Genomic DNA, 27,656 nt, shown 5'->3' with positions numbered 1-27,656 from the left:
GAGCCCGATGTGGGACTCGATCCCAGGACGCTGGGATCACGACCTGAGCCGAAGGCAGCTGCTTAACCAACTGAGCCACCCAGGCGTCCCTGAAGTATTTTTATTTTATGTACAGTGAGTTAGCATTAGGGTAGTTATGCTGGTTATCTACAGTTAAGGTAGGTCTCTTGGGTGACCCATTCAAGGAAGTTCCCTTAAGGCAACTTAATCCTTTGTGCACTGATGGAAACATGGCAGCACGAATGGAGGGCATATTTCTGGATCAGACCGCGCCAGTTTGAACAGATGTTTCAAGAACGAGAACCCTGGCCAGATTTCCTCAGATGGCTTCCCAGAGTGCTGCTGGTGGAGCCATCTTTCTCTTGCATGCAACCAGGGAAAAAGCCCAATTTAATCTTTAAATTGAGGATAATTTTGCCAGTAACTGGGTTCTGTAAATGGAAATAAGTAAAGTAAGAAATCATGTACTTAGATTTGCCTTTCTTTTCTTGTCTCTGATGCTTCTCATATATACGAATCTAACATCCTGCAGCTATGTTCTTTTATGATTTCATTTTTACCCCAAAAGTTTAATAATTATATTTATTAACAACATTTCTCCTCATATCAGTCTTCTTACCCTGTGGAGTTTCAGTTCAATAATCATTATATATCTGTAATATAGAAGTGTCTTCACATGTGTGTTCTTTCTTACATTTAATCATTAGTTCTCTGGAATACACATTCATGATTTTTATAGAAAAGTTAGTAAATTTTCCAAGGCTTTGTTAAAACTGAAAATGTCTTTCTGTTGTGGAAACAGATGAATGATAATTTGCTATATTCAGTCAATATGGGTGATATGTTATACTATCTGAGAAATGTGATATGATTTTTAATAAATAAATGTGATAAGACTTTTGTGCTTGAAACTTATACAATTAAGTTTTTTATTGAAATCCATATTTCTTTTTTTAAAAAGACTTTATTATTTATTTGTAAGAGAGAGCACAAAGAGGGAAGCAGCAGAGGCAGAGGGAGAAGCAGACTCCCTGCAGAGCAGGGAGCCTGATGTGGGGTTCCACCCAGGACCCTGGCATCATGACCTGAGCTGAAGGCAGACGCTTAACCGACGGAACCACCCAGGCATCCCTAAATCCATATTTCTTATATATGCTTGATTTCTGTGCTCTTATTACTCAATACTCTTATTATTCCTCCAGGTGTTGGTTTTAGCTCATTCATTTTGATTTATTTGGGAATGTCTGTTACTTATTGGCAATGTGAATATGATATAGTTGGGTCTACGGGCTGCTGGGGTCTTCTGCAATGCCTTAAGGTCCAGTGGACTGGACAAGACCAGAGCCAGTGGCGTGGGTACACTTGGCTGTGGGGGCCAGCTGCAGGTACCTGTGTGGTGGGGGGCTGGTTGCAGACACACATGTACCGGTGGGGCGCAGGGCAGGAAGCATGGGCTGGGGCCAACTGTGGGTATTCTGGTAGCTGCTGGAACCCTGGTGGTCAGTTTGCGTTACTCTGTTCTCTCGGTTTTGCTACAGGGCATGGCAGCGGAGGCCAGTGACAGAAGACAGGGTTTGGCCGGGGCCCATGGCATCTGTGAGGGCCCTGGGTGTTGTCACTGGGCTTTCCTGTGGTTGCGCAGTCTCCTTGCAGGTGTGCACTGCAGTGGAGGGTGGTGACAGGTGTCAGGTCAGTGGCCTGGAAGTGCACAGCTGGAGGGGCTCGTTCTGAGTACATGCATGGTAGTGGGGGGTCAGCTGCAGTAATCCAGTGAGATATCCTGCACTCATGAATCTGGGGAGGCTGGGCTGGCTGCCAGGGCAGTTCCTGGGTTCTAGCAGGGTTGGGAAGTGGGGAAGGGTGGGTCGGAAGTGGGAGGGACTGAGATGGCTAACATCAGCAATTGTTAATACCTGTGGGACAGAAGCTGGGGAAATCTTCAGGGTGTCTGCCTTGGTTGCACTGCCCTTTGGTTTTTTTCACTGGCAAAGGCTGCAGGGTTTGTCTGCAGAGCAGGTCACTATGAACCGTGATCACTTCGGCTGCGTGGCTGCTTCTGGAAACCACTTGTCATTTCTACTTGCCTCTATATGTCTCAGCTTTGCCCGTCTGAAGCTGAGTGAAGCTTAAGTGGGACCTTAAACTGGTTGCACACCCAACTCTTCTCTTCCAAGTGAGGACAGCTCTTCCTAGCTGGGAAGTTCCCCTTTGGTTCTGAGCCACGTTGGCTTGGGGCAGGGGATGATGCAGGCAAAATGAAGCTGTTTTCCTTCTCCTCTTCTTCGGTTATTCTTAGACTTTTGGTTTTAATGTGTTGCTGAAGTTTCCTAAGTGGACTCCAGAGTCCCCCCAGGACTGTTTTTGTTCATGGAAGGCTCTGATTGTTGTGGGGGGAGGCAGGCTGTCTGCTAGGGATCCCCTAAGTTGTCCTTTTGGAGACGTTCAGCTATCTCTCCCCGCTCCATCGCATACTTTATAAATCAGGTCTTTTTCACCCAGATAGTCTTACAATTTTTGTTGCTTTTATCCTTAGGTTTTTTACTGCAGAAGAATATTTACAAAGATCCATAGCTAGTTTAGTTCAATAATACTTACTTGAATATAATTTGTTAATCTTTTTGAATGATGAATATTTTCTTATTTAAATTATTTATGTGGTTTTAGTGGAAGAAAACTTTGGTCACTGCTACTCATTCAAGCATCATGGCTAAAGCTGCAAAATCAAGTGTATCAAATATTATTATTTTTTCTTGTTAGTGTCAAGTCATAAATATGAATTTTAATTATGATTCTGAGCCATAAAACAGTGAAAATTTCAAAGCTTGTTGACTTGTTGGCACTTAATAAATAGCCATAGGCTAGCATGCTTTTGTGAAATGGTGCTTCTATCTGTCATTTGTCCATTTTCTCCCCCTTGCTTTCAACATGCATGTTATTAAAACCATCCTCTTCCCCGAAACAATGCATTCCTTCTGATGTTGTGAGTGTCATTTGTTAGTAACCAAGAATAAGTTAACCCAATTTATTATAATGATGCCTAAAATAGGAGTAATGGCTTCTGAGTAAGAACTTGAAGGCCTATTCTAAAAGTGATGTATGTAGCTTAACAGCAAATGAACACTGTGAGATTTAGTGCTGTTCGTCAGGGAGCTTATTTTCTTATTTACCTATTATTTGCGGCTCCTTAGATGTTCAGGATTTCCACTGTAAATATTATGTCATATAATATTTTTCAAATGTGTCCTCTCAAGCCTATCTGTAACTCCTTGGCTGATCTCACTACACAAAAAGACAAATCTCCTTTGACAGAGAAGCTGTATCTTCCTTCTCACCTCTTGAAAGTTGAAGGGATAATGAATGTCGCATTTCATCCTAATTCATCCTGACAGTCTTACTCAAATCTTGGAGATGAAAATTTCCCAGGCAGCAGGGCTCCGTGCCCCATGAAATATGCTGGGACTTCTGCAAGTTCACATGATGTATCAAAGTGACTCAGCTAAGTGGTTTCCAGGACCATTTGCCATCTTCTGGATGAAAATCACAAGTCCCACATTTAAAGTTGGAGACATTTTGTGTAAGGCCCAAAAGAAACGCATAGTGAATCACCAATTGATTTTACATGGGAAAAAGAAAAAAAAAAAAAGTGAAGAAACTCAAGGTCACTTAGAAAATATTCCCGTGCCAACACAGAGAGTATCACAGAAGGTTTCTCCTAAGGGAGTGCCTTCCTCCGGAGGCTTTTTTTCCCCCTGGGCTATGTTTCTCATAAGAAAAAAGTTCCAGCTGAATAAGAAGATGCCAGTTTTAGTAACTACTAGTTAGTGAGGTCATTAAAGATCAATGATGTGGTTTGTCTAAGACAAAATGAAAAAAAATTAATGAACATATTAATAAAGGAAAACTGACAACTGGTTATGCATATACTCTATTTGACCCTATAAAAATAAAAAATATGAAGGAATGGAAGGTAGGTAAGGGAAAAGAATAGTGACAAGATCCACTTATAGGAACTAAGGAAGATGAAAACATTTGAACTGTTTGTATTAAATGTATTATTAGCAAATCGATTTGACATGGCATTTAAGAATATGAGTTTTGGAATCAGATAAAGTTGTATGTTAATCACAGATCTACAACTTACAACTTTTGTTATGTTAGGATGTTAGGGGTTTTGGGAGAATTAAATGGAGTCCTGTTTTTTGTATCAGTCAGGATTAAAAAAATATGTACACAGAAAATTCCACCATAAGTACCTTAAACATTGAGGAAAATTTTATATAACAAGAATATTGGAGATTGGGTCATTCCAGGGTTGATTAATTCAGTAGCTTAACAGAATTATCAAATTTTCTGGTTCTCTCCATCTTTCTGCTCTGCCATTCTCATCCTTTTGGCTTATTTACATAAACTGACTGTCACCACAATCCTAAGAGGCTACTGTAGATCTAAGAGTTGAAAAAGGGTAAAATAATGTCCAGATAAGGGAATTGTTTTTACTAAGCTCTTATTATCAGTGAGGAATATCTTTTCCAGAATCCCCACAGCAGATCCAATTTAATCTTATTGGCCAGGACTGTGTCAAATGCCGTTTCCTGGCTATGTGGATGAGATTGCTTCAATAAGCTGTGACCAGTCATGATATTGCCCCTGTGCTTGGAGCAGAACCAAGCACCATATGCACCATATGGTGATGGTTGGCCGATATTCAAATGGGTCCTTTCTCTGTGGAAGAAAGTGACTGTTAGGTAACAAAGAGTGTCTTTCAGAGTATATGACACTTTACTATATGATATTCTACTATGTGATACTTAACTAAAGTGCCTGGCATAATCAATGCGAAATAATTACTAGATATCACTAGAACTTTGGAAAACATTTTTAATTTATGTTTGTTGTATTACAAATATTCAAATCTGCTATAGAGAATAAGAGAAACAAATACTTCCAGAAGATAAATGAAACTCAGTATTGTTAATAAGTAAGGAAGTCATTTCTGAGGCAGGCTAGACATAGAATAAACCAAAGGAGTTTGTAAAGAGAGCATACATGTATGGGACATAGATACAAAAAAAAGGGGTGGGGAGAATCCAATAAAGTTACTGAATATTTATGACTTGCAGGTTATATCACCTTGGGCATCCATTGGTAGCACCCATTCTAATCCTAGGTATCATTTCCTGAAACAAATCAAAGCTATGGCTGCTCAGCTAGTCTGGTGAGTTAGAATTGTGCCAAGTACTTATTTCTGAGAGAAAGAGTGTGTTTATTCCAGACATCTTTAATCTGCCAAGCTCTGCTATTCAACCTCAATTCTGGAATTTATTTTTTTATTTAATTAATTAATTTATTTATTTATTTTAGATTTTATTTATTTATTTATTTGACAGAGAGAGATCACAAGTAGACAGAGAGGCAGGCAGAGAGAGAGAGGGAAGCAGACTTCTTGCTGAGCAGAGAGCCCGATGCGGGACTCGATCCCAGGACCCTGAGATCATGACCTGAGCCGAAGGCAGTGGCTTAACCCACTGAGCCACCCAGGCGCCCCTCAATTCTGGAATTTATAACCCTGCTGGCTGCTGAGGTGGGAATGGGGAAGGGGGAGTAGAAGGAGAGGGAGAGAAGAGTGTACATATACATTGTCTAATAAAGAGCTCAGATGGTGTGGTCCTTCTACTTCACTTGTACCCCGTCTTGTGCATGTGCATGTGTGTGTGTGTGTTTTATTGAAGTATGATTGGCATATTAATATTATATTAGTCTCAGGTGTACAACATAACAATTCAATATTTGTGTATATTATAAAAAATGATCACTACAATAAGTCTAGCTAACATCTGGTCCTAAAGGTGTTTCAACCTACCCCATCACTTTCTCCTTGGTTCTCATTGTTTTAAATGGAATCAGTAAGTTGTGATTTGAGCATTTTAGTTTGGGCAGTGACTGTTTCTGAACAGTTCTCCTAGTAGTAGTAATACACTCAAAGGCTACCATAGACATCATGGTAATTTCCTGTTGGGACAATAAGTTTATATGGAGAACAGGAGAGGTGGAAGAGACAGTAGAGATTATTTATTTCAGCTCCAGCATTTTATACCTGGAGAATACATAGCACTGGACAGATTTTAAAATTTATGCCTACCCATGTCAAAACATAAATCATATGATAGTAATTCTAACTAATACTTCATTTTTTCATCAATGTTAGTTTATTGTGAGTATAGAAAGGAAGGAGATAACTTTAAAAAAAACAAAAATGGTAGTGTTTTGGGGTTTAAAACTTTAGTTACAGTTCATGTAATGATTCTATTCCTTTTATATAGAAGGTGTTACTTTCTGATGAAGACATGTTCTCTGATGATTTATTATTTTTTCTGATTCTTTTATATAAGGCTTTGACTATACAAAATCAGAACTGCTTATTGTGCTTCATGTTTAAATTACAGGAACTTCAGAGAAAGAAGCCTACTTGGTAATTAGAGATAATATTCTGGTCAAGATGGCTCAGGGATTTCATGTTTTTTTCCAGGTACATAACAATAATAGAAAAATTATAAAAGAGTTAACGAAAAGCTAGATAAATCTTACTATTGACCAATGATGGAAGGGGCTGACCTTTTGGGCTTTAGATCTACAATTATGTAACAGTAGCTTTGAATTCTGTTCTTGCATTGCAAAGGCTACTAAAGGATTCATGGGGGCAGTGATGAAGACTTTATACACTGTTGCGATTTGGCAAATAGGAGAATGCTAGGTACCCACAAAGATCACTTTGGTCATGAACGTATGAATGTACCCAAATGCTGTGTGTCTAGATTTATATATCACTATAGAACATGTGACCCAAAATACTTTTATAAGATCTGGTACTGAAAAGACAGCTCTAGGGCTAGATAGGAGAAGCACAGAGGAAACAAAAGTAAGATCAAAGTAATAAAATTATCTGATTCACAATAAACTTATTAACATAATTTAAAAATGTCTGAAGAAACCTAATATTAAACAAGATAACAAAAATACAGTAATGTTCTCATTTATGCAAGTAAGCAAAAATAGAGTCAATACATAGATTCATTCTAGATAAAATTAATTTTAAGGAACATTTTTGCAATAAGTCTATTTAAATGCTCTCCATAATAGGCAATTGGCCCCAGACTAGGCACTCACCACGAATGATTATAAAACAAGACAAATTATATGAAATTATTCTTTTCAGACTCTGGATAAAAGGTGCAAGAGTGCTATTACTCAGCTATGGGTAACATACAATGTGAGCTGTATTATGGTCCTCTTTGGAGGTACTTTCTGTTGGAGATACTTTCTTTTTTTCTTTTAAAGATTTATTTATTTATTTATTTGACAGACAGAGATCACAAGTAGGCAGAGAGGCAGGCAGAGAGAGAGGAAGGGAAGCAGGCTCCCCACTGAGCAGAGAGCCCGATGCGGGACTCGATGCGGGGCTCGATGCGGGGCTCGATGCGGGGCATCCCAGGACCCTGGGATCACGACCTGAGCCGAAGGCAGAGGCTTTAACCCATTGAGCCACGCGGGTACCCCTGTTGGAGATACTTTCTAATCTACTGTGCAAGTAGAGGGAACCCAAATAAAGCCCAGCAGTCTTGCTGAGCTGGTGTAGCAGAGATTAGAGTTCAGGACAGTGAAGGAGCTGATTGTCTAAGGAAAATTTCTAGAATGGAGGGCATTACAAAGAAAAGGCGTTCATAAAACTTAAGTTGCACATGCTCAGGACAAAACCCCACAATAATAGGCAAACAGACAAACAAACAAACAATTATTGATAATGAAAACTGCTGGAGAGTTGGGAAGGCAACAGTTTCTGGAGCTTGTAAAGGGCTGGGAGATTTCTGATTTCTGACTAATCAGAAAGAGTGGTGAGATCTTAGTGAACACTCAGGATTTCAGTAGAGTTCTTAGTCAGGCCACCCTTTTGGAATAGAGCCAGTCTATCTCTAGCGTAAAGATGACTGTAGTCTACCCTAACAAAATTTACAAACAGTTCTTTTAAAGGATTCAGCAGAGTTACAAATAATTAGCTCCCTGGCAGAACAAACCATAGAACTCAAAGAAGACAACAAATTTCAGATATGCAACAATGTATACCCATAATGTCCAGGAAATAATAAAAAATTACTGTATATGTAAGGAAGAAAAAAATGTGAGTTACCCAGGGCTAGATGAAAATTAGCAAAAGAAACAAAATAGATGCAGCATTACAAAAACAATGTACTTAGCAGACAAGGACTTTAAAATAGCTCTTATAGGGATGTCTGGGTGGCTCAGTCAGTTAAGCATCTACCTTCAGCTCAGGTCATGATTCAGGGTCCTGGGATCGAGCCTCACATTGGGCTTCTTGCTCAGTGGGGAGCCTGCTTCTCCCTCTACCTGCCACTCCTCCTGCTTGTGCTGTCTCTCTGACAAACAAATAAATAAAATTTTTAAAAATAAAGTAAAGTAAATAAAGTAAAAGAGGATATCTCTTATAAACATATTCAAGGAATTGAAGACAAGGATGGATGTAATCAGGGAACAAAAAAGAAATCTCAACAGAAAAGTGGAACTCATAGAAAAGAAGGAAATGAGATTTTTGAACTGAAAAATATGATGTATAAAATGAAAAATACCATTATCTCTACAGTTATAAACTTCACTGTCCTTTCAGTTCTAAAGAAAAATAAACCAATCTCTTTTATGTGAGCTTAAAAATAAAGAGGAAATATAAATATCCAGGAGTTAATTATACCATGAAGGCTTTGGAATCAAGAATTAGAAAACCACCAAAAATGAAGGCAACTATCCTCTCAGCCTCTCTAACGATGATCTAATGGCCTTGTGTCTCTTTTTCCTTCTGTGTACGTCTTCAAAACTCACTCTCTGTGTAGCATGGTTTTCTCTACAAATATGGCTATCCCATACCACCCAAGTTTAAATATTCAGTTCCATCTACAAACTGAGGAAACTATTTTCTCAATTCCAAATTCCTATGAAAGAGAATCTAAGTCAGATGTCTATCCCTGGCATAATCTCCTAGGGCTGCAGGAGCCAATTAGTGTTGCCTGAACAAACATGATCACCAAGGCCATCCCCAAAGGATTTTTCTAAGAGGAAGAACACTCAGTAAATGAGCCTACCCCAAAGCCAGTATTTTGTGCATATCAAATAGATTTTGGTAATTTAGTTTTGGGAAGTTAAATATGCATTTCACACCTTTTAAAAATGACATTCAGTAAATGCCATAGTATTGGCAAATTTTGAAGTAAACTTTTTATAATGTATAAAAAGTCCTTTTAAAAGTTTAAAAATAATTTATGCAATTGATAAATTCAATAACCAGTCTTAGGGTTCATTAAGAAGTTAGAGTGCCACCTTCTCTTGGGGATAATGGCTATGCACATCACTTAATATACTTTCATGTCAAATAATCCTGCATTTTAGATTAACTCGAAAACTAAGGATCATGAAAATAAATCGCACTGGTCAGAGGATAGACAATTTTCTTGAGCAGACATATTTGTCTACATTTTGTCTATGGGGCAGGGAACTGAACTTCAATCCTCTGCTGTATGAGTACTAAACTAATAGTAAGAGCCATTAAGCCACCTCTGTTTCAAGTAAAGAGTTATTCTGAAAGATGGGAAATAAAGGAGATAAATGGCTGACTTCATGATTTTTCTCTTCTTATTTCATTGATTTGGAAAAAAAAAAAAAATAGAAAAGTGTTCCTGACTGTGAAGCTAGGTAAGAGCAACCTGTAAGGAGAAATGGTAAGGGGGCCTGTGTGCTCAGTGGATTAGCCCTCTGCCTTCAGCTCAGGTCCTGATCTCGGGGTCCTGGGATTGAGCCCCACATCGGCTATCTGCTCAGCAGGGAGCCTGCTTTACACCCCCACCCCCCGCCAACCCCCCTCGCTCCTGCCTCTCTGCCTACTTGTGATCTCTGTCTGTCAAATAAAATTTTAAAAAATCTTAAAAAAAAAGGAGAAATCTTAAGAATTAGGGTTTAGAGATAATACGTAGATATTTAAGTGACTAATACCAGTACGTAATGATAGTAAGTAACTAATAACGGTAAGGTGGGCATAACGAACAAAGGCTGCCAGCCGGATTAATTAGAGTGAAACCCAAGTCCTTTAGGTAAGAAGGAGCACATTCTTCAGATCTTTACTGGTTGGAGAGATGTGCTGTGGCAGAATTAGAGGAGAATTAACAGGATTCAGATCAGAGGCTCAGAGGAGTGAAGACTCAGGGCTATGAATTTAAAGGAGAGGTGCGATCCAGTGATTTGGACCTCGCTGTTTGGTCACGCTTACCCTGTGAGATCACTTCCCCGTTTTGAATTTTGTTTTGCTGTGTTTGCGTGTTCAGCAGTTCTGTGCATTAGTGCTTCGTTTGGCACTAACTATGACCTTCAGCTGTAAACTGAATATGACACTGCCCTTTTGTGAGTCGGTTTGAGCTGCCCTTGTTTTGCAAATGGAGAAAGAGTATTGACTTCTAATAAAACTTAGGAAATCCTTAGTAAGGGCTTTATCGTCTCATTAAAACTCCAGTAATTAGGGAAATCGGTCAGCCATCATCTCACTTTTGTGTATGTGCTCTCCCACTATGCCAATTTGTCCATTCACTCATGCATTTGACATGTTCACAGGAATTTCTGCCTAAAGCAGTGAGAAAGTTGAAGCATGGATTCTTATTAGACTGATAAAATTAGACAGGACAATTCACTTAGAAAAATTCTTTAGGAAACAACCCTGATGAAGGAAAAAATGGGCAGTTATTCTATGGTCATTCTGTTAGTCTATAGGAAACTTCGCTGACTTATCTAGGTGTCAAAGCATTTATTTTCAAATAAATTATTTTCTCTAGTAGTAAGTTAATTTATTCATATATTAATGTATAACATGGCCATCTTTTCAGAGCAAAGGATAATACTCAGGTTATACTATAGTCTTCATGGGGCTATTACAATGGTAATCATGTTAATTTCTATGTATATACTTGTAAGTGATCTGTAGTTTCAAAGCATTCTCAGATAACCCAAATAGTTAATAATAAAGGACAAATATTAAAATTATGATTATTCAGTTAAAATTATTTCTAAAGATGCTTATTGATAGAAACAATGCTTCTTATGGAATTTTAATTAAAAATCAATACAGCTAATATATAATTGGCATAATGCTAACATAATGTTATTCACATCAAGCTAATCATATATATGAATATATCTACTACTATTTTATCCTAGTTTCTATGCGTATATTAATTTCTTTCTATAAATATACTTGTATAGTCTAGAAGCATACATATCAAAATGTTAAAGAGTATCTCTTAGGGGTGCCTGGGTGGTTCAGTGGGTTAAAGCCTCTGTTTTCAGCTCAGGTCATGGTCTCAGGGTCCTGGGATCGAGTCCCACATCAGGCTCTCTGCTCACCAGGGAGCCTGCTTCCTCCTCTCTCTCTCTGCCTACTTGTGATCTCTCTCTGTCAAATAAATAAATAAAATCTTAAAAAAAGAAGAGTATCTCTTAGTACAATTTTTATTATAGTTTTATACTTTTCTAAACTCCACATTTCTTATAATCAATAAATATTTCTTTTATACAGTGATATTTATCTAATTGTTGTACTTGTCTAATTTAATGGTTGAAAAGAGTAAGGGAGTCTTGAGACATCTTCCACCAAGTCAGGAGAGTGGGATCTGAGTAGGATGCATTTAAGCTAGGCAATAAGATTTGTGATGTTATTCATATTCCTCATGTGTGGAGCTCCAGAAGAGTGGAAGGTATAAAGGCTTACTGTGGAAATAATTAAAAAACTAGGTGATATTATTAAGATGGTGATATAGGTCATTTCCAATTTTAGTTCCCTGCACCGGAAGACCAACTAGCAACTATTCATAGAGAAGACACCATTGTAAAAGTTCCGGAACATAAGGGTAAGGCTGAAGTATCCTCTTGGAGCACAGAGATGAATAGGGACCTCATTAGAAGGATCAGAGTAACTATTTCACTTTGACCATATTTTCCCCAACCCCCACCCCAGGCTGGCATAGTATTGCACTGAGAGGGCTACCCTGGGTCTATAGTTTCTCCAATGGGAAAAGAGAGCCCATGATGGACATCTACCTTCCTCAACACTGGCACATCCTTTCTGGGATGCCTGCTTGAGCCTCATTTCACAGGGATCATACGGCGCATCTGCAGGGCTTAACCACTGGGGATCAGATAAAGATGGAGAAGGAGAGCAGGGCTTTCAGCAACCAGCACTAAGATTTTGGCAGACTCAGTTCCTACTTACGATGGTGTCTGGGCAGAGATCCCAGACAGTGTCCCAGGCCATCTGCAGAGCTGAGCTTATGATCACATTTAGCCAGAGAGCTCAGCCAGCAGTACTGCCTGATTTGGTACCCATCAAATGGCCATGGAGTCCATTTTATGGTCCTACACAGATAGAGAAGAAAATTCAAAGCCACACTCAACTTCCCTGCATAATGTCTGGTCTTGCCCTCTGGGAAGTGGGGCCACAGATGCCCCACTTCATCACAGAGGACATCTTATAGCCTACCTGATGGCAAAGCCCAGACTGCAGCCCTACCCAGATTTGAGGTATAGCTTGTGACCTGCCTAATCTCAGAGCACAGTCTGGGCCCCCATTTGACCACAAAGCCCTGCCTGCACCCTGTCTGAACATGGAGGGCAACCACAGATGCTGTCTGGCTGTGGAACACAGCCTGAAGTCCCACCCAACCTGGAGTGAACTGCAGAGTCCAGCTGCAGTCCTGCTGAATTGTGAAGGTCAGTCAGTGGCACTGGCCTGCCAGGGAGGCACTCCCTCAGTCACTCCCTCAGCCAGAGGTGACTTCAGAAGGAGATCAAAGAAGACACAAATATATGGGAAGGTATCCTGTGTTTACGAATCAGAAGCATTAATATTGTTAAAATGTTCATACTACCCAAGGCAATCTATAGATTGAATATGATCCTTATCAAAATTCCAATGGCATTTTTTACAGAAATTGAAAAAAACCCCACAAAATTCATAGGGAACCACAAAAGATTTAAAGTAGTTGAAACAATTTTAAGAAATAAGAACAAGTCCTGAGGCATCACACTTTCTGATTCCAAACTATATTCCAAAGCTATAGTTATCAAAACAGTATGGTACTAACAAAAACAGACACATAGACCAATGGAACAGATGGAGAGTTCAGGAATAGCCCCATACCTATATGGTCAACTAATACTTATCAAGTATTCTCAATACTCAATGGGGATAGGATAGTTTCCTCAGGAAATGGTGTTGGGGACACTGAATATACACAAGCAAATGAATGAAAGTCTACCTCTATCTTATGCCACTTACAAAATTTACCTCGAAGTGGATTAAAGACTTGAAAATAAAGCTGAAACCATAAAACTCCTAGAAGAACCACCTTGATATTGGTCTTGACAATGATTTTTGGGCTATGACACCTAAAGTATAGGCAACAAAAACAAAAATAAACAAGAGGGACTATATCAAACTCAAAAGTTTCTACATAGCAAAAGAAAAATGATAAAGTAATCCAGGGAATCCAACAAAATGATAAAGTAATCCATGGAATGGGACAAATTATTTGCAAACCATGTATCTCTTAAAAGGTTACTATCCAGGGCGCCTGGGTGGCTCAGTGGGTTAAGCCTCTGCCTTCAGCTTAGGTCATGGTCTCAGGGTCCTGGGATTGAGCCCCGCATCAGGCTCTCTGCTCAGCAGGGAGCCTGCTTTCCCCTCTCTCTGCCTGCTTCTCTGCCTACTTGTGATCTCCTTCTCTCTGTCAAATAAATAAATAAAATTAAAAAAAAAGGTTACTATCCAAAATATGAAAAGAACTCATACAATTCAATAATACAAAAATAATCTGGTTAAAAATAAGTAGAGGACCTGAATGGACAATTTTCCAAGGAAGACATACAAATGGCCAACAGTTATACGAAAAGGTATACAACATCATTAATTGTCAGGGACCTACAAATAAAAAAGCACAATGATCTATCACCTGACTGACCCCTGTTAGAATGACTATCATAAAAAAGATATGAAATGAAGAAATGCTGCGAGGATGTGGAGAAAGGGAACACTTGGGCACTGTTGGTGGGAATATGAATTGGTGCAGCCACTAAAACATTAGAAAATAGAAATATCATATGATTCAACAATTCTACTCCTAGGTATATATCCAAAGGAAAAAAATGAAAATAAGATCTTGAAGAAACATCTGCACTCCATGTTCATTGCAGCATTATTTACAATAGCTAAGATATGAAAACAACTTACATGACAATCGATGGATGAATGAACAAAGAAAATGTGTGATATATGCACAATGGAATATTATTTAGTCACAAAAAGAAGGAAATCTTGCTATTTGCAACAAAATAGACAGACCTTGAGGACATTATGCTAATTGAAATAAGTTAGAGAAAGACACAAACTAAGTGAAATAACGTATATGTGGAATCTAAAAAAACAAACTCATAGAAACAGAGAATAGATGGGAGGGGTGGTTACCAGGAGTGGAGGTTAATGGTTGAAGGTGGTCAAAGGGTGCAAACTTCCAGTTGTAAGATGAATAGTTTCTTGGGATATACTGTAGAGAAAGATGATCACAGTTAACATGCATCTTAAAATTCTCAACACATGCTCATTTATAACAGGTCACTATAATGGTAATCATTTTGCAATATATATGTGTAGCAAACCATTATGTTGTAAACCTAAAACTTATGCAAGGTTATATGTCAATTATATTTAAATGAAGCTGGAAAAAAACCTGAAGACTTTTAGAAAAGATACTCTGGATCCCAGTGCTAATCTGTTGCTATGTGAAGGTTGTTCAGAACTCTGCCTCTGGTGCTTGGAACAAGTGGTCTCCTTTTTACTTTTAACCAATAGTTTGTTCTTAAATTTAAAGCAAAGTTATTTAATTTGGATATATCAAATGTAGAGCTCGTTCTCCTGATGCCAGGTACTATCAGGACTGCTGGTTGAGAAAGCCATAGCTAATTGAAATTTGGAAGATGCTACTCAGAATTCAAATTCAATCTTATTATAAAGTTCTCAATACCTTGGAAAAACCAGATATAATAAATTTGAGTAGGAAGATCAGATCTGAACTAAACATTAAAACTGATCATGAGGATGTTTTGTAGCGTGAATTTGGTGTATGAGATCAAGGGAACCCAGACCCCAGTTGGGATATGCGAGCATTTTACTGCCTAGATGTGAAATTCCTTGTTGCCTTTCACCTCTCTCCCCTGAATCCTGAAAGTAGTCCTTTATCTGGCTAAGATGATTTAAAAACAAGCTAAAGTGTTATTTGACGATATTCTGAATCTGAACTGTTAAGCTTATATTGTAAAGACACAATATCTTTTCTGAATAAGCAAGGCATACCTTCAGCTCTACCTCTACTCCAGTCTATAGAATGAAGAGGTTTCCTTCGGTTTACGATATCATTGTTATCACTGTATACTCAAGAGTGGCTCAAAGACAATTTAGTATTTGTAAAAAAAAAAAAAAAAAAAAGAATTAAGTTCAACTATTCCAAAATCAAAGTTAGGATTTTCAAAAGATGTCTTCCAACATTTACTTGGCATATATTGAATAGTTCTGTCAGGCTCATTAATTCAACCATATGGGGCTACATCAAGCAATTTGGGTATCTAAGATTTACCAGGGAGATGCATTGCTTACAGTTAAATATTCTCGGAGTGGTCTAGTTAAATATGTTGTTTCTGGCTATGTTGAGAAACTGGAAATAACTACTAAAGTTGTATGTATATGGTTTTGTCCTTTGGAGAACATTTGGCCATAATATCCCAACTAAATTTTGTGAGAAATTGTCTTGGTCTGTCTTCAAATGGAGGCATTTTGGTTCAGTTTCTTAATTTTAACAAAAAAATGCTCCTCAGTTGATCATGTAAGTAAATGGAATTTTTCACAACCAGAAACTTTAGAAAATGCCTGCCATCTAAGTTTTTTCCCAGAGGTATAATCTCAAATTTTCTGCTGCCTAGTTCTAAGATTTGATTTCAAGAAATAATATTCATGAAGCCTTGCTCAAAGGATGCATAAATCTTCAGTTTCTCTAGATTAGCTGTTTTCTGTGTATGATGTGAAACTCCTAGAGTTCCCCAAGACACTTTCTGGAGGCCTGCAATGTCAGACTGTTTCTCTAACGTTACGGTATTCTTTGTCATTTTCCTCTCATTCTCTCATGAACGTACCCTGAAGTTTTCCAGAGGCTACATAGCATGTAAAAATATCACCACTCTGATGTATTCGTGTGTTTAAAAATTTCTCAGTTTTAATTTTCAATGTGATTAATCTTGGTATATATAACCCTAGTACACAAAAGCCCCTTGGGGCCACAATAATTTTCAAAAATGTAAAGGGATCCTGAGGCCCAAATGTTTGAGATCTGCTGCTCTAGGTAAATACCTTCATATGTATTCACAGCACCCAGGAAAGAGTTGTGTACTTCTGCCACACTTTTTTTTTTTTAATACACCAAAAAGTTGCTTCTATTAAACTGTGATTTGACATTATAATCCTAAATTAGCCTATGCTAAGATTCATGACAATAAATAGCCCTGGGCGTATTTATCATCTTATGGATCCAAGGAAATAGTTGGGAAGATATTGGCAATTTTTATTTATATAGTGCACACTTTCTTTAAGATTCCACTAGAGAAATTCCTCCTATTTTAGTGTCATACAGAATTTGGTCTCACCTCCATCACTATTTTGTTTTATGGATGGACATCATGTATCCCGCAGTTTCTCTCATTTTTCTGCCTTGGCTTTGATGTATTGGAATCTAACTGTCTTTTCACCAAATGTGCACCCCTCTCTTACTACCATTTTGCATATTTTTTGGCATGCATTTTTACATGCCAATCTGCTGGCTTTTCCTGACTCACATTTTGTCCAGAATTTCTACATTTTTATTGCCTACACAGACACACAGAAATCCTTTCAATCCTATGTATGTGCATATGCACATAGATAGATATGTCTAAACACAGCATTTTGTCTAAAGATACTTGATTCTCACAATTTTGTGAGAGAAGTGTGTTTGGTATTGTCCCTGATTTGCTGATGAAGAAACTGTGTACTGACTGATTTAACCAAAGTCCCCTGCCTGGTAGAAATAGTTAGGGTTAGAATAGATTCTAGATTTTCTAACTTCAATTCCACATTTTTGAAATGACCATACTACCTTTTTCTGCCACTGCTTTCCAAGCAACCATCCAGTGATTCCCCTTAACATTTTAAGAGAACTAGCAAGCTCTTTGTTGTAAAGTGGACCCTACTGGCTTAACAGAGTTAATCTAGCTCCCTAAATTGCCCAAATTTGAGAAATGGAAAATTCCAACATTTTGTGGAAGGTGTCTATTCAGCATTAGAAAAATCCTCAATTTTACCTTTACTTTATAATTACATAAATGATGGCATAAAAATTCTTGAAAATATTCCTTGAAGACTCTTATTCTCCAGTAGTGTAGTTACTATTACTGAAAGTAAATTGCTTTCATGATATCAATATGTCCTGTCTCAATTTATCACTTGCTATCTGGCAGATTGAAACATAGGGTCCAAGAAATGTTTTCCAAGACTAAAAAAGTGTAAAGTGGGCAACTCATAGCCTCTTTTATATAGAACAAATACTTAGGTAAGGTAATCACTTTTTTTCCAATCTTTTTTTTCTTTGACATGAGATAGCATAGCTGCTAAGAGCCTTTTTTTCTTAACCTATAACCTATTGAACATGTAATTTGTTGGAAAACAATATTTAAACCCTTCTCTATTAATAGCAAAAATTGGAAAGAAAAAGAAGGGTGAGGCACTCTAAACTGAATTAGCAAAGAGAAGGAAAGTGAGCTCACTGCAGAAACCATGTGGTCGCTTTTCTACTACCGTGTTGGGAGATGGTCTAATAGCTTTCCTGGAATAGTAATACATCATTATTTTCCCCAGAACTCCGAGGCAACAGTCATTAAACAAATAGTATAATTTATTTATTTATGTTGTTGGAATTTGGACCACCTTAAACCCTCACAAAGAATTCATAATTCTTATCACACACAATGCAAATGACTCAATTTGAATTCAATATATCACAGGTGGGTGGGAGGTAGTGTACAAACCAAATGCCTTCCATCGAGTTTGGCTACCCATTAATAATTTTGCATCTGAGGAGTTAGCAAAATTTATCAAAGTCTGACTATATTGGGTTAAATTGTAGAAATCTTTCCCTAAAGTTTGGAAACCAATGGCTAGAAGGTCAGTTGGGGCTGCCCAGCACTTAACATTTTCCGTATTTGCATTGCTTTGGCTTTGTCACTTTCAATATTGGCATGGGAACCTGTTCTTTGTGGTTTATGGGTTTTTTTTTTAGTTGCTTATTTCTCAACTTAAGTAATAATCCTCTTTTGCTGACAGCTCTTTAGTTACTGTAGAAATGATTGTGTTGTCATGAACACAGCTTTAGGATTTCAGGTTCAGGTGGGGGAGGATCAGAGGGAGTTCAAGAAAAAGCTCATGTTTCCACCCAAACACACCCATCTAAGCACTTTCAGAAGGCTCAAGAAACAGAAGCAGAATTCTTTTCCCTGTTGCACTTTCAAAGTTCCTTATGTGGAATCAGATGATTTTAATACATGTTTCAAAAGAATATTCCATTTAACCTCTAAAAAAAAACAAACCACAATTCTGCTCCCCATTTTTTTTTTCTCAATTTAATCATTTGTTCCAATTTTCCTACCTTTGAAATAGGATGATTCAGCTCTCTTTTCTGCTTTAAAAGTTTGGTTTGATTCAAATTTCAGAAGCTAATGCTTGATTCTTCAATCTTCCTTATTTTTCTGTCTTAATAGTCTTCATATGTTTTCTATCATTTAATTTCTCTTCTTTTTTATTTCTGTTTTAAAATTTAATTTTAGTTTTTCAGTGTTCCAAGACTCATTGTTTATGCACCACACCCAATGCTCCATGCCATACGTGCCCTCCTTAATACCCACCACCAAGCTCACCTAACCCCCCACATTTAATTTCTTTTCTGATTTGATCTCCTCTTTTCAACTTTCCATTAGGCCTATTCTCTCTCTTGTCTATTTTCTTGTTTGTGTCAATTGCACTTCCCATTCTTGTTCTGAAAAAAATGAACCTTCTCTCCCATGAGTTCACCCTCCTTTTTTGCTTCACCGCCTGTGTTGTATTTTATTCTTCTGAGTCAGTAAAGACATCTCATTTAAAGCATGGTTCAGATCTCATCTTTTAAAAATATTCCTCCACTTAAGCTGGCTTCTAACTGACTCAACTTCAGTGATATCTCCAGTTCTTCCCATTCTCATCTACCTGCTTGAGTTGCTTCCTTCCTCCTCTGCCTGATTTTTATGGTTTCCTAATGTAGTACTGACAAAAGAGAATGGGCTCTGAGTCCATGCCTGTCTGGATTTGACACTACGTTCTGCTGCAGCTGTATGACCTCGAACAAATTACTTTGCTTCTGAATTTCCTTCCCTACAAAGTGGGGATGATAATGACTATGACAAAATTTTTGGAATGATTAAATGAGAGCATGCTGTATAGAATTGGATTCATACAAAGTGTTCAATATTATAATTTTTTTTTCAATTTTCAGGAAAATCTGGCATTGTTTTGCTGATAAACAGATTACCAGGAAATCAGTGATGTGTATAAGTTGTCAGTTTCTAAGAGAAATTGCATTAGGGGTAACATGCTCTCTTCCTTTGTTTTATTTTTCCTTCTAGCATGCACATGTTCATTCATTTTTTAATTAAAATTAAGAAATATTTTAATATAACAATTTATGAAATAAATATATACATTTGGTCATTCAAAGTTAGTTTGAACCAATCAGCATTTTGTTATACCAGATCTTTTTTTTTTTTTTTTTAAAGAAGTTAAGTTTCTTAGATTTGGTTAAAGCCCTCTCTGTGTCCCTTCTGCTATGTCATTTATCCCTTTCCCTTTCTAGAAATAAGCCATGCTGAATTTCCTTTGGATCATTCTTATCTATATTTTCATATTCTACTATATTTGTATATATATAATGTTAAAAATCATTGTGTGTATTTTAAATGACATATACGTAATATACTGTATATATTCTGAAACTTGCTATTTTGTTCAACATTTTTTTTTTAAGATTTTATTTATCTGTTTGTCAGAGAGAGACAGAGAGCACAAGCAGGGGATGTGGCAGGCAGAGAGAGAAGCAGGCTCCCCACTAAGCAAGGAGCCCAATGTGGGACTCAATCTCAGGACCCTGGGATCATGACCTGAGCCAAAGACAGCCGCTTAACTGACTGAACCACCCAGGTTTCCCTTGTTCAACATTTTTTGTTGTTGTTGAATTTATCACATGTGTCATATCTTGTTACTCTGTTCTATTTATATCTATTGCATTTCTATTCATACTGTGTCATTGTATAAATGTATAATATAGTAATAGTGCAATCACAAAACTAACTGGAGTGGGTGATTCTAATCTTATCTGAGGATAAAATCTGATTCAACTCCAGTGATACACTTAGCCCAGTTGCTTGCTCTAGAGATACCTTGGGACCTTAGGGGAATTTGGGTCTCTTCTCTAGTGAGGCACATTGCTTCAACTAGGAACACCTAGGAAACTCACATAATATCCTGATATCCGGACCTAGGACCTCATTAATGAGGGATGATTTGTTCTACCACCAACTGTGGAGTTCAAGGATGATACTAAGACTTGTTTAGCAACTTTCTCCTTAAGGGCTGCTAAAGAGAATAAAATAAGATAATACACGTAAAATAGCCTATATCTAGCTATTTAGAAAATCACAAATTCTCACAAATTAAAGAATTTTAAGAAGAATCTGCCACAGGTCCCTGCCTAATAGAAATATATAAATGCACACACACAAAAAGAAATATATAAATGCGATTTACTACATCACTTTTTTTCACTATTAGATTGAGTAAAACTGTTACCATTTTATGCTGTTTAACAGGTTACACAATCCTTTACATATCTTTAATGGGCAAATAGTAGTTAGATGAAATTAAATATGTGTTGAGATTGAATTGGACCTACATAGTAACTCTAGGAAGTAAAATTTATTATTCTCATTTCACAAAGTATTGTATTCAAAATAGGCAAAGTTAGTTATAAATGCAAAAAGCCCCAGGTTAGTCTTTTAATAAGGCCATAACCATGTTAGCATAGCAGTTGAAGAACTGGGAAAAATGGTGAAAACATTTTCGGCAGAAGGATCTGTCCTGTTTAGAAGTTAGAATTGAATTTAGAGAGAATCTGAGGTAAGATTGGTTCTTATTATGTTAAAAGACATACTTAACATTTTGCCCCAAGAGTTTTTTCTCTACAGATTTAGACCAAACATAAGTAACTCTCTCATGGAATTAATGGGGAATGCTTTGAAGATTTTCATCTCTTGAGTGTAAAATGTTATTTAATAAGGATTTGTCCTTTTTAATTTAAATATAACTGACATATAACATTATATTAGTTTCAGGTATACAACATAATGATTCAATATTTGTATATAATGCGAAATGAGGGCCACAATAAGTCTGGTTAACATCCATCACTACACATAGTCACAATTTTTTTTCTTGAGATGAAAACTTTTAAGATCTACTCTCTTAGCAACTTTCAAATATACAATGTGGTATTATTAACTATAGTTCCTGTGCTGTATATCATGTCCCCATGACTTATTTATTTTATAGCTGGGAATTTGTGCTTTTTAACTCTTAAAATGTTATTCAATAAGGGTTTGGTTTTGATCAATACTCTTTAGATAGTTATGGAGTATTACCTTAGTTTCTTCTTCCTTTTAAAAACCAGCCCTTTTACTGAATTAGAAATTTGATTGGAAGTCTCATATTTAGGAAGAGGGGAAATTTTTTGGAAAATATCAAAGTAAGGCTTAAATGTGTATTATTTAGTTTTTCATTTTAAGAAGAGATTAATTATGAAGACTCTTCCAGGGTCTTTCTTTTTTCCTGTTAGAAGTGGTTGATCAGAGAAAACCTTGGTAATCAGAATTATGTCAACATTACAATAACACCATTAGGAAGGCTGCCATTTAGTTGCTAATTTAACTCAGTTAGTGACTTTATAAGTGTATGGGTGATAGCTGTTGAGTATGGCTATATAAAGTGTAATCTTTGTTTTTGGTGATAAACAGATTAACACAGCAATAAAAAGTGATATTTTTAGGAATCTTACTGCTCCTTGGTCTTGGGAAAGGAACTGCATTTTATGTAAGTCTACTGTTGGCAAATTATCTCATCATGTAGAATTGTGCTTTGTAAGTAAAATGTCCTGGATACTTATTTGTTGAAAGAGAGAAAAGGATGAAAGGAAAGAAGGGAAGAAACTTCTTGAGTTCCAAATTGACTAATTAATAATAATAATAATAATATAAAATATAACAATTAAAAAACATATGCTTAATGCTTACTATATGTGAGGTTCTGTGCTAAGTATCTAAGTGTTCTATATATAAGGGACTGCAATTTTTGTCGATGATTCTAAAAATAAAAAAGTTTGTGTTAAGCTCAATTAGCAGCAAGACCATCTGAACTCATTCAGTGGTAAGAATTGTCCCGAATGGGCAATTTTTAATTTATAATCTTTGCTCCATCAAGGTAAATACTATAGGCTCTGAAGAAATATTGTGATTGACTACAGTGTCACATAGCACATGGTATATCTACTATGTTATTTTTCTAAAAGAAAAGTTATAACTCTAAATTCGGAGACATAACTGTCTATGAGAATTTGTAGTCATATACCAATTCATTCATTCACTTTTCACAATGATTTTATGAAGTTGGCACTATTGCTACCTCCATTTTATTGAGAAAGACATGGAAACAAAGAGGTCAATAAAGGACTATTTACCAGTAACGGCTGCTCTAAAGTCTGCAATTGTGTGGTTATAAATTCTTCGAAAAAAAAGTTTTTTTAACACGTTATCAGTCTTCATGACACTTTTTTAGATTTACCAGAGGAAAAAGGGGACTATGATGAATATTTACATGTTAAAACTTCTGGAATTTATAATATTACTGCTACTATTTCTAGGAAGTTCCAAGTAGATTAGAAAAAAGTTTAAAAATCTGTTTCTTTTGGGGGGTTCCTACTACTCAAGTATAATGGCTCTCTGCCATGTGGAGTTTCACAATATAGTAATAGAGAAATAGCAAGGGAAGAGCGAGACAGCTCACACTGGGTTAATTTCTCTGACATCTGGCTTTATTTTTGCTTGTTGTATCTTCCAGACTCTACCTTCAGTCACTTTATGTAATACGCATTGCACATATCTTACTACACTGTGAAAAGGTTAAGAAAAAATTTCTGGACAACTAATTAATGTTTATGAAATGCATAGTATAATATTAGCATTTACTCAATGCATGAATAGAGTATAATTCTCATTTAAGGCTATGCATCCACTAATTATTATGGACTTATTTTTTTAAAAGATTTTATTTATTTATTTGATAGAGATCACAAGTAGGTGGAGAGGCAGGCAGAGAGAGAGAGGGGGAAGCAGGCTTTCTGCTGAGCAGGGTGCCCGATGCGGGGCTCAATCCCAAGACTTGATATCATGACCTGAGCCTAAGGCAGAGGCTTAAGCCACTGAGCCACCCAGGCACCCCATGGACTTTTAAATATAGGTATTTACTGAGCTTTAAGTTTAAATTGCAATGTAGTCATATTTTTATATCTATTTCAGACACTTTTCTACATGCAGTGAATGCCATATTTGACAGTTCTACCAGTTTCTTTCAGATTTTAAAGTTTGTGTTTAAATAAACATAACCCAGTAACTAATTCTCCGTAAACTCTCATGATTTGTTGCATGATTTGTAGGTTTTTGTGCACTAACTAGTTTCATAGATGCTGGCAGTGCACTCATTATTGTACTGATGAGAAACTGGTAATGCCAAATGATGCTGTCCTATGGCCCTTGTCAAAGCTGTTGCCGTTGGCACTTCTGCTAATTGTGAATGCAGTAGAATCTTTGCCTTCAGAGGATATCTATGCAAAAGTTAATGCAAAACATCTTACCAATTGTTGGAGCAGAGGTAGTTTCAAATCACACTACTGCATGGAAAGGAGCCAATTGTCCATTGGAAGGGTGATACTGTTTATAATGCGCCTGGTTGCTGTTGTGATAAGCCTCCCAGGAATGTGTGGAGGAAGGAGAATGTAGTTTAATTCAGATTGCTTTGGAATGTTGCAATTTGCCCCTAGTTATCAATGCTATTTAACATATTTTGATTGGATCACTTTAGATCCACCTGAAAACTGCCTGCGTTTGGAGAAAATCTTTTGGCCTGCTATGATTATTTGGCCCACACTTAGTGTGTAGACTCCTACTTCCTCCCTGCATGCCTACACTCATCCTATCACCTTCACGTTGTCATAAGTTCACGTTCACATACCTGTAAGGAATATAAATATTTCTGTTCTCTCTTAATTCTCTCTTGTGCATGCAGGCATACAGGTACAAGCAAGCACACACACACACACAAACACACACTCTTAGGCATCTTTGTAGGCATCCGGGATTCTTCTTTAGTTAAATTATATTTATTATTTGACACCTCTCCTTATATTTCGTGAGGAATCATTATCCTTTAAAAATATTTTATTTTCAATGTCTAACTTGATGAGGGACATAAGTCTAGAGCATGAGAGGAGAGAAGGTCAGAGGGAGAAGCAGACTCCCTGTGGAGCTGGGAGCCACAGGTGGGACTCAATCCCGGGATTCCGGGGTCATGACCTGAGCCAAAGGCAGTTGCTTAACCAGTTGAGCCACCCAGGTTCCCAATTTAGAAATATCTTGATCAGTTAAGGATGATTGTTGAGATTTTTCAATGAAGGAATATATTATTCAGAATGGAGAAAATAAATCTGTGTCTGTTTCATCAGCTTTGCTTCTGGAGAAAAATGAGAACTATTGTGACCTTCATGGGACAAACACAGTTTTTTCCTAGATAGATTGTGTGTAGTCAGTTGAGACTCTCCCATTGAAGAAGAAAGAGGGTTAGATGGGTAGTGTCTAAGAGAACCATGGGCTTTCTTTGAAACCTCAAAGTAAAGTCAGTTTCTAAAGTTTGTTTACTTTTTAACCTGAAGGAATGGTTAATTTAAGGTTGAGCAGAGAATGACAGAGTTATGTTAAGACAGTTAATGTTAAGTTAGTGAGTGAAGTACAAACGAAAGGTGAGCAGAGACCCTGAAAGTGAAAGTCAGGAAGATCTTAAAATTGTGTTTACTGAGGGTATCAGGTTTTTTAAATTTTATTTTTTAAAAAAATTTATTATGGAAGTATAGTTGGCATACAATGTTACATTAGTTTCAGCTGTACAACATAGTGATTCAACAATTCTCTACATTACTTAATGTTCATCATGGTAAGTGTTAGTGACCATCGCCCACCACACAATATTATTACAGTATTATTGACCATATTCTCTATGCTGTACTTCTCATCTCCATGACTTATTTTTTTTTCTATAACTGGAAGTTTGTACCTTCTAATCCTTTTCACTTATTTTACCCATCTCTCCACCCATCTCCCATCTGGCAACCACCAATTTGTTCTCTGTACTTATGAATCTGTTTCTGTTTTGTTTGTTCATTTGGTTTTTTAGATTCCACATATAAATGAAATCATAAGGTACTTGTTTTTGTATGTTTGACTTATTTCACGTAGTATAATACTCTCAAGGTCTATCCACGTTGCCAAATGTTCATATGCATATGTAGGTGTGTGTACATATAAAAGAATACATATATAATGTATAATGTATATATACACCACATATTCTTTATCCATTATATGCCCATATCCATTTTATTATATACATTTTATGTAATATGTATATGTATGTGTGTATATATGTATATATACCACATGTTCTTTATCCATTATATACGTAAATCCATTTTATATATATCCATTATATGTAATTTATATATATCCATTATATGTAATATATATGTTATATATGTATATTATACCACATCTTTATTCATTCATCTATTAATGTATACTTGGGTTGCTTCCATTATCTTAGCTATTGTAAATAATGCTGCAATAAACAAAGGGTGTACATATATATATTTCTGAATAAGTGTTTTCATTTTCTTTGGGTAAATACCCAGTAATGGAATTACTGGATCTTATGGTATTTCTATTTTTATTTTGTTTAGGAATCTCCATACTGTTTTACACAGTCAGGGTATCAGTGTTGTAATTCTCTTCCAAAACTCCTCTGAGTTCCAGAGCTGATCAGTGAGTGAACAATTTTTTATATTGTAATCTAATAAAAAGCATTTTGTTTGCCTCAAATTCTATCAAATATATCAATTCCTTCTTTTAAAAGGAGGAATTTATATCCTGAATTTTATTTCTTGTTGCATTGTGGTCTTTGGAAAATAACCACCTTTGCAGATCTTTCACAATGATAATAGTATCTTCAGTCTCTGGATCAGAAGGTTGTTTGAAACTCAACATACATCTACCAATTTCACATCATTGTCAATGAGAATCATCTCTTAAGTACTTGCTTAGTCCTCCCTCTGTCTGCATGGCCCATTACCCTCTTCTCAGAACCCCCTTTGCTTACTCAATTATGGCTATTGCATGTGATCTGAGCACTGCTGAAAAGCTGCAGGCTTTGCTCCATGATGCCTATAAAACTCTGTGTCTGAAAAAGTTAAGGTGGAATACTCCTCGCAAGCTAGTGTTGCAAGCGTTCGGGTGACTGTGTCCTTGTATTGACACTGCTAGTATCTGTCTTCTGTTGTTATTTCTCAGTGCTCTAGGCTCCTTGTTAGGACACTGGACAAATATATAGGTCTTCATTTCATCTCAAATAGTGATCTCTCAAAGTTTCCTATACACAAGATTCACTTTAAACTTGGGGCTCCTGTCCCTTTGATCTTAAGACATACACAGTTGACCGTCAAAAAATGTGGGAGTTAGGGACAATGACCCTCTATGCAGTTGAAAACCCACATATAACTTTTGAGTCTCCCAAAACTTAATTACTAATAGCCTACTGTTGACTGGAGGCCTTACTGATAACATCAATGTTTGATTGACACATTTTTTGTATTTTTTTTTGTATTCTATACTGTACTCTTACAATAAAGTTTAAGATAGAGAAAGGAAGTTATTATTAAGAAAATCATAAGGAAGACAAAATACATTTACAGTAACTTACTGTAAAAAATCCACGTATACATGGATCCATGCAATTCCAAACTCTCTTGTTCAGGGGTCAACAGTAAACAGTCTTAGGTGGCAAATAGGCCTGGATCTAACTTAGACAAATGATTTAGAGCACGGTTTTCCTATTTTTTTCTGAGTAGAGTCTTTCTTTCTTTCTTTCCTTCCTTCTTTCTTTCTTTCTTTTGAGAGGGAGAGAGTAAAGACAGAGTGGGAGGAGCAGAGGGAGAGGGAGAGAGAGAATTTTAAGAGGCTCCATGCCCAGTGCAGAACCTGAAGTGGGGCTCGATCCCACAACCCTGAGATCATGACCTGAGCTG

General features: G+C 36.8%; 1 pseudogene; it reads left to right on the top strand.

Annotated features, from left to right (window-relative positions):
• Positions 1-230: 230 nt before the first annotated feature.
• Positions 231-27,656, top strand: part of LOC125094081 (uncharacterized) — a 90,175-nt pseudogene continuing 62,749 nt past the window's right edge.

This window comes from Lutra lutra, chromosome 2, assembly GCF_902655055.1.
Source record: "Lutra lutra chromosome 2, mLutLut1.2, whole genome shotgun sequence".
NCBI lineage: Eukaryota > Metazoa > Chordata > Mammalia > Carnivora > Mustelidae > Lutra > Lutra lutra.
Note: the sequence above shows the minus strand (reverse complement) of the source record. Positions and strands in the feature narration are given on the sequence as shown.